Raw genomic sequence first — 8,146 nt, 5'->3', positions numbered from 1 at the left:
CTTGGAAGAACACACACCAAGTTTCAGCCAGATCGGTCTATTTCTTTGTGTTTGGCATTCGTTTGAATCGAGGAAGTCGAGTGATTTTCAAAAAATGGGCGAAAAAGAATTTCGTGTGTTGATTAAACACTACTTTATGAATGGCAAAACGCCTCAGGAGACTAAAGAGAAACTTGATAAACATTATGGTGACTCTGCACCTTCGATTAGAACAGTTTATAAGTGGTTTCAAAATTTTCGGAGTGGCCATATGGGCACAAGTGACGCTGAACGTTCTGGACGCCCTGTTGAGGTTACTACTCCAGAAATCATTGAGAAAATCCATGATATGGTGATGGATGACAGAAGAGTGAAGGTGCGTGAGATTGCTAGTGCTGTGGGCATCTCGAATGAACGGGTACATAATATTTTGCATCAACATTTGGACATGACAAAGCTATCCGCAAGATGGGTGCCGCGATTGCTCACGCTTGACCAAAAACGAAATGGAATACCACCGTATTACATGAATCAAAACTAACTTGAATTTATATTAATGTTATGGGATTACTAATTACTTCAGGAAACCAGATTTCTGCATACTTTTTATGACTCCAAGTGAATAAAAAAGAAACATCAACTTTCGATGTCCTTGATCAATAAAAAGATGAAAAACCATAACAAAATTGTTGATGGCAATTAATTAAAAATTTTTACAATCTTTTTTAATACATTTTCATTATGTCCTAAATTTTTTTTACAATTTTACTTTCACTAATATGATTCTGTTGATTTTAACCAAACATGCGATATAATACAGTTTAAAACTGTTGCTATTGTTCATGAATTTGATTGTCACTAATAACAATTGCAGCTTGGAGAGTTCTACCTACTGAAGGTAGTTAACACTTTAGCCTCTGATGGCCAGATTTACTCCCTCAATAGTTTTCTGAGATTAATGGAATTTTCTGGATTGTTCTTCTGGATTAATGGAATTTTCTGGATTGAATTGTCTTTATACCAAAGTTTTGCCACTTCACGTTTTGGTGAAATGTTTGCATTGGCTTTTACAAAAATTGATAATTTATTAGAAAATTAAAAATATTTTCTTTTTTCAAGGTACGGAAATAACCGACATTAGCTTAATTTTCATCCTTCTAACTTTCTCTTGGGACACTGAAGGAACTGAATGTATTATCAACAGTGGTTATTAATCCCCAACTATTTTCCCACCGTTTATGAGGTCTTCCTTGGTTGATTTGAATTGTCTTCCATACTGTTTCTTTTTTAGAGAAATCTCCTTTAGAATATCTTAAAAGGACAGAAGGGATAGTTGGCAAGCAATTCCTGACTATAGGCTCCCTTCTTCCAAAACATCGCTGATAAGACTGGTAACTTCATTTAGTGAAGGTAAAAACATCTCGGAGAGTTGTATGGAGGAGCATTATGATTATAATATGAAAGGTTAAAATTTGTTCTACCGTTATGATAAAATGTTCTGCTCAACAAGTTTTTGTGACCAGTTAGCACCGGAACGCCACCACTGGACAGAGACAGGCGAAGGAATTCATCAGAGGCTATTCGCCGAGGCTGACTGCAGAATTAATCCGTCAAGGCCATGGGACTATAAGGATAATTGTAGGCTTATTCACTGGCCACTGCAGGCTCAGAAAACACATGCATCACATGGGCCTGGCAGAGAACAGCCTTTGTAGGTTCTGCCAGGAAGAAGAGGAAACTGCGCTGCACGTGTTGTGTCAGTGTGAGGGGCTTGTATGGTTAAGGATGATACTTCTCGGGGAGGAAAAACCAAGGCCTGAGAGCTTTAGCCAGGAGTCACTCTCCAGAATTAAGAGTCTGATTAAACGGACGGGTCTGGAGGGTGAGCTCTAAAGTCGGGGAGCCACAATAGATCCAAAGGGGTTGCAGTGGCGTAGGCCTTGAGGCCGCCCTAATTTCATCTAATCTAATCTAGCACGGAACAAAGTAGACACTGGTTTTAAGTGCAATGTTAATTGTGCACGTAAGTTATTAAATACTAAGCTCAAACTATAAACACTATTAGCTAGCTAAATGTTATCTGAAAGAATTGAAATGATCCAGAGATTGATAGATCTTCATTGACAACATGCACAATTTATACATAAATGAAGAACAAGAAGTATCAGCTGAAGCTCAAGTCTTAACAGTACATTGTAACACAATGAACTACAATATTTACAAAACAAATAACCGTAGCTACATGCAAGTCTATAGGAAATCATTCTTCAATCTTGTGATGCCCAAATCTCTGTCAAAGTCTTTGTAACTCAGTCAGTCTTCACCGTGTTATCTTTAATACGATGATATACATACGTACTCTTATGTTAGTAGCAATATGAAGATCTGATCGGGAAGAAGAAGTCACCAGTCTGAGGAACTAATTCTATCGTATATCATCTGTAGCCGAGACAATGCAGGTTAAATTCCCATCTTAATCAAACTCCAGGATGGGCAGGCACATAAAATAGATAACAACGGTATAACCTCACTATTGTGTACAGGTTCTTTCTCTTAAGAGCATTATATTTTTAATTTATTTTGCGATTTATTAGCTCAGATTTGTTTCCTTACTGGGTACGCATTACGATATGTATATTCATTTTTAACTCCAACAAAATATTAAAACAGTAAAAGCTAGAATTACTACCAGTTGTTAACTCAATATTTTTTTTTTCTCCTGAAATGGTTGACTCATTTCAAAAGAGTCATCTTTATAGAGTTCATTACGACCTGCTTCTTATTTCCCAGACTATATGTATTATAGTTTAAGATCCCAGTTTTTTTTTTTTAATGAAACAGCCTAGCTCAATGAGGAAACGCCATAGTTTTTACTTTACTATTTCATAGAAGTTAGATAGAGCGATTAAGATTTATGGCGAAATATAAAATATGCTAATTTTAAAATGCATAATGCTTTGGTGGCCTTGGATTATGTCTTTCGTTTAGTTATGACTCTACGCTTTGAATCACATATTTTTAATGGAGATTATTACTTTTATTTATTTTTTTTTAATATGAATTTCTTGTAGACCAACTGCTCTGATGAGGCGATTAAAACTGCTGATCAGCGATTATAATATTGTCGACTTTGGGTGAAGACATAAGTAAATTGGTAACAGACATCTGTCAATATATTCTTAAGGAAAAGTTCATATTCAATAGACATAGGATAATTTTATAATGATTTTGTTTTATTCAAACAAAAATAATTAAAAAAAACGCGTTTTCTTAAATGTAATACGTAATTTTTAGTGTTGTTCTACACACTACAGTACCAGTTTCGAACAGCAGTCAGCACCAAAAGTTAGGCGACCGTGAATTACACAATCCTGGCATACCAAATCTTTAAATAGGGTACCAAGTGTTAAGACCAGTCTCAAACCTGAAGGACTGCGATTATAAGATATGAATAAAACTCAATACCATGTGATTATTTAGGTGCTGTGCTAAAGAACTATAAATTAGTGCCAAAATCTATGTAAATAAACTGTAACATTACAGTTGCAACTTGTTACAAATAATTGTTGTTTGTTAAAATGCCAAACTGTTTTTAATAGTAAAAAAAAAAAAAATCTTCCAAGTACATACCGTTTATTTGGCAAGCATTCAGCCATAATGAGTATGTTATAGTTAAATCAACTAAGATTTAGTTGTTCTTATTTAGTTTTTTACAGCCTAACCTTGTTTGAATACACTTTTTCTGTCTTTTTGAAAAAACGAGAAATAATATTTTTCTGCAACCATGTAGGAATGTTCTCATTATTCAATTAAAATCAGCTGTGTAATGCCCAACTTCCCACACTAGTGGGGAAAAATTCCCATTAGTGTCACTTTCCTCACTAGTGAGTGGAAAAACTTTATTGTGCTTCCTTGATATAAGAAGTTTTGTTATTAACATAAATATTTTCTGTAAAACTTTAATAAGCTTATTTAACGTAACTAAATAATTAAAAAACGAATATTAAAAATATAAAATAAAAATTGAAAGGAATATAGAAATAAAAATAATACTTTAATAAATAATTAGATATTTTTAATTATAACAGTTAAAAAGGTTATAGTGTTACCTTATAGAAATTTAAAATGGATTCTAGTGATTCCTGTTTAGAAAACACTCCTCCATCAATAAAAGAAACAGCAGAAAATGTAATAAGTAATGTAAATACGTAAGTAATGTAAATAATTGTAATATAACAATAAATGTTTATAATAAATAAATTACTTTTTGTAGACTGTAAAAATGAAATTTTCAATTTTTTTAGTTAATAACCCTAATGGTTGCAGAAAAAATATAATATTTAACTCGAATGTAAAGTATTTTCCTCACACTCGGCAATTTGCACTTCGCTTCGCTCGCTCGTGCGTGCAAACCCTGGCTCGCGTGAGGAAAAGTACTACTTTCCACACTTGTAAATAAATAACTATTTCATAAATAAATTTAATCTTCAGATTGCTTACAATTAACTACAACTATTTGAATTTTTCTTTTCATAAATAGATTGTCGGTTGTCCAATTACTATAATTATACTGGTATTGATTAGAATATTTCAACTCTTAATTTATTATTAAATAGTTGTATATTTCACATGTTTTTGAAGTGTTTGAAGAAATTATAATTTACAGAAATCAAATTTTAATCGTCATGATTCAAAAACTCTAGAGCAGGGCCGCCCATCATAATCTCCGCAAGCTACTAAAATGATTGTCTGCCAAGTGGAATTGCTCCTACTTCAATTGAACGTTTTTTTTTTCGACTTTGTCTTTGACTGTTAATTCGAAGACTAATATTTCAAGGAATCTCTTCGAAACACTTCGAATACTAACTTCCAATGTCTTGTTATTCGATTATCCATTTTATTAGAGGCATTCCTCCCTCTGGATGATGTTCTCTTTGAACAGACAGGGATCTTACTGACATTGAGCTGTGAGAATCTCATGGAATGAGAAAAATAAAATCGATATTATTTTTAATATTAATAGTGGATGGTACCAAAAATATCTGAGGTTTGCAGCCTAAAATGCGTTTTTTTTACTTTACGCGGTTTTTCAGAAATTAAATTCTAAAATTGATGCCAGATTATGAAGGTGATCTGAAAGGTTCTACCAAATTAAAGCCTGATTAAGAAGCCATATTTAAAGTTAAAGTCTTATTTAAGTAGAGAATCCGTTCGACTTTCTTTATGGGTAGCAAATTTTTCAAATACTTTTCGGATTAAAATCATACATTTTCAAGATAGTCATGCGTAAGCTTTAATTCAAAAATCCAAAATTGGCCACTACAAAATAAAAGTAACAAAAGTTTAATTATTTTAAATAAGTAAACTCGAATTTGTATTCGAGTTAATCCAAACATATTTTCTTATTACTTTTCTTGTCGAGAACTAAATGTGAAACTCTAACGTTCGTAGTGTTGCTTGCAATTCCTATGTACGTCAGATAATTCTAAAATTATCAATTAAAGCTAATATGACAACCGAGAGACAAAAGAAAGATAAGTTTTCTGTAGGATGATACGGCCACAAGATACACAGTTGAGCCCTTGTGACCACCAGCACAATTCAAAATTCAGATTTGCTTTTCATGTTTAGTAATTTTTCTCAATTATTTTTTGAGATGAAATTACACAATATTTTACTTTATTAACAAACTCGCAAACTTGCGACCTAATCCAAAAGTACCTCGAGAGTGCAATGTAGTATTTTCTGAAGTAGAACAACAAAGAAAAAAAAAAGTGGCAATAGCAAAAACCATTATCTCCGTCTGCAGACAGAGCTCACAAACAACAGGATTAACTGCAGTTTAAGAGGCGCATTTCATCTCCTTATACACAGCTCACACATAAACACCAAGGTAGAACTATTGCACAATACGAGGGTCGTTTGAAAAGTCCGTACAAAGTCAGAGAGACAGCACCACTGGCGCGTATCGAGGTTATGTTTAGTTAGTAGCATCTCTTGGAAGAACACACACCAAGTTACAGCCAGATCGGTCTATTTCTTTGTGTTTGGCATTCGTTTGAATCGAGGAAGTCGAGTGATTTTCAAAAAATGGACGAAAAAGAATTTCGTGTGTTGATTAAACACTACTTTATGAAAGGCAAAACGCCTCAGGAGACTAAAGAGAAGCTTGATAAACATTATGGTGACTCTGCACCTTCGATTAGAACAGTTTATAAGTGGTTTCAAAATTTTCGGAGTGGCCATAAGGGCACAAGTGACGCTGAACGTTCTGGACGCCCTGTTGAGGTTACTACTCCAGAAATCATTGATAAAATCCATGATATGGTGATAGATGACAGAAGAGTGAAGGTGCGTGAGATTGCTAGTGCTGTGGGCATCTCGAAGGAACGGGTACATAATATTTTGCATCAACATTTGGACATGACAAAGCTATCCGCAAAATGGGTGCCGCGATTGCTCACGCTTGACCAAAAACGAAATCGTGTGAAGTGTTGCAAGGACGGTTTCCAGCTGTTACAGAAGAATCCGCTGGACTTTAAGCGTCGTTTCGTCACTGTGGATGAAGCATGGATACATCACTACACTCCTGAGACCAAAGAACAATCTAAACAATGGGTTACCAAGGGGGAATCTGCGCCAAAAAATGCGAAGACCGTTCCTTCGGCCGGAAAGATTATGGCGACTGTCTTTTGGGATTCGCAAGGAATAATCCTCATCGACTATCTGGAAAAGGGTAAAACTATTACAGGTGCATATTATTCATCGTTATTGGACCGCTGCAAGAAAAACGCCCACGATTGGGCCACAAAAAAGTCCTTTTCCATCACGACAACGCACCAGCTCACACCTCAGCAGTTGTGGTCGCAAAATTAATGGAAATAGGGTTCCAACTCGTTTCACATCCCCCCCTATTCTCCAGACTTGGCTCCCTCGGACTACTATTTGTTCCCGAATATGAAGAAATGGCTGGCGGGAAAAAGATTTTATTCAAACGAGGAGGTGATTGCAGAAACGAATGGCTATTTTTCAGACTTGGACAAATCCTATTATTCGGAAGGGATCAACAAACTAGAGCAGCTTTGGACGAAGTGTATAAGCCTAAAAAGAGACTATGTTGAAAAATAAAAAAGGTTTACCCCAAAAAATTAAGTAGTTTTTATTTTTGCCCAGACTTTTCAAACGACCCTCGTATATTCACGTGTTCATTGTGTTTGGAAAGTTAAAGTTGCATATCATTTTATAATTAGATATTTATTTTAAGACCATTGATGATACAGTTCTGAGCATTTAATGAAAATTAAAACCGCACCAATGACGTCAGGAGTTTTCACTTTCAATGAGTGTAGAGAAAGAGTTTTTTGTTCCTCCTTAAATATACAGTCCTATAAACAATTAAAACTACAAAGAAATAAATTTGTATACAGTTAAAAAATGAACAGTTTCCGAGTATAGAACCTCCGATCTAAATAGATTCTTTATTTCGGAATTCCCAATATTGTAGGCCAAGAAAATAAAGTAAAAATAAATAGCAAACATTTATGTAACCACTAGGAAAGTATGACGTAATTTATGTTAATATTAGGTTAAACTGGATGGAAGTTATTATAACTCGAGTCTTGAAAGATGAACCAGTCTGTGGTGTTTTTGTTATGAACACATTTTTATTTTTATAAAAAAGTTCTGATTAAATTATCTAACCGTAAATCGATTAATGTATTGCTGTAACTTTATTTTTTCTAATTGTTGTGCGCGCATTGACTGGTAGGTTTTTGGTGCACCCATTTGCGAACTACTCTACATTCATTCAAACTGACATTTTTATACTTTACAGGCGATTACACTTTTAGTCAAAATACATTAACGGAAATTGGAGCCAAATTCAGTGTAAAAAGCATGTCCGATTTCTGTAAAATCAGAAATAAGGAGATTATTACTTCTTACCTTCTTATTTAACTAGTAACATCTGTCAGGAAGAGGAAGAAACACCTTCTGATGTCCTTCGGCTAGGTTGTGTTATATTTGTTTCCTTAAGGTCAATAGGAGAACATTTTAAAACGAAAACTCTAAGGGAAAGTTCTGGACCTGTGTGATCGTCTAATGAAAAACAAGGCGCGAGTTAATACTTCATTTTAATACCATTATTTTTTGTGTTTTTCTTTGTGTT

This window comes from Rhodnius prolixus, unplaced genomic scaffold, assembly GCF_049639745.1.
Source record: "Rhodnius prolixus isolate KJV_2025 unplaced genomic scaffold, Rpr scaffold_6, whole genome shotgun sequence".
NCBI classification, from domain to species: domain Eukaryota; kingdom Metazoa; phylum Arthropoda; class Insecta; order Hemiptera; family Reduviidae; genus Rhodnius; species Rhodnius prolixus.
Note: the sequence above shows the minus strand (reverse complement) of the source record.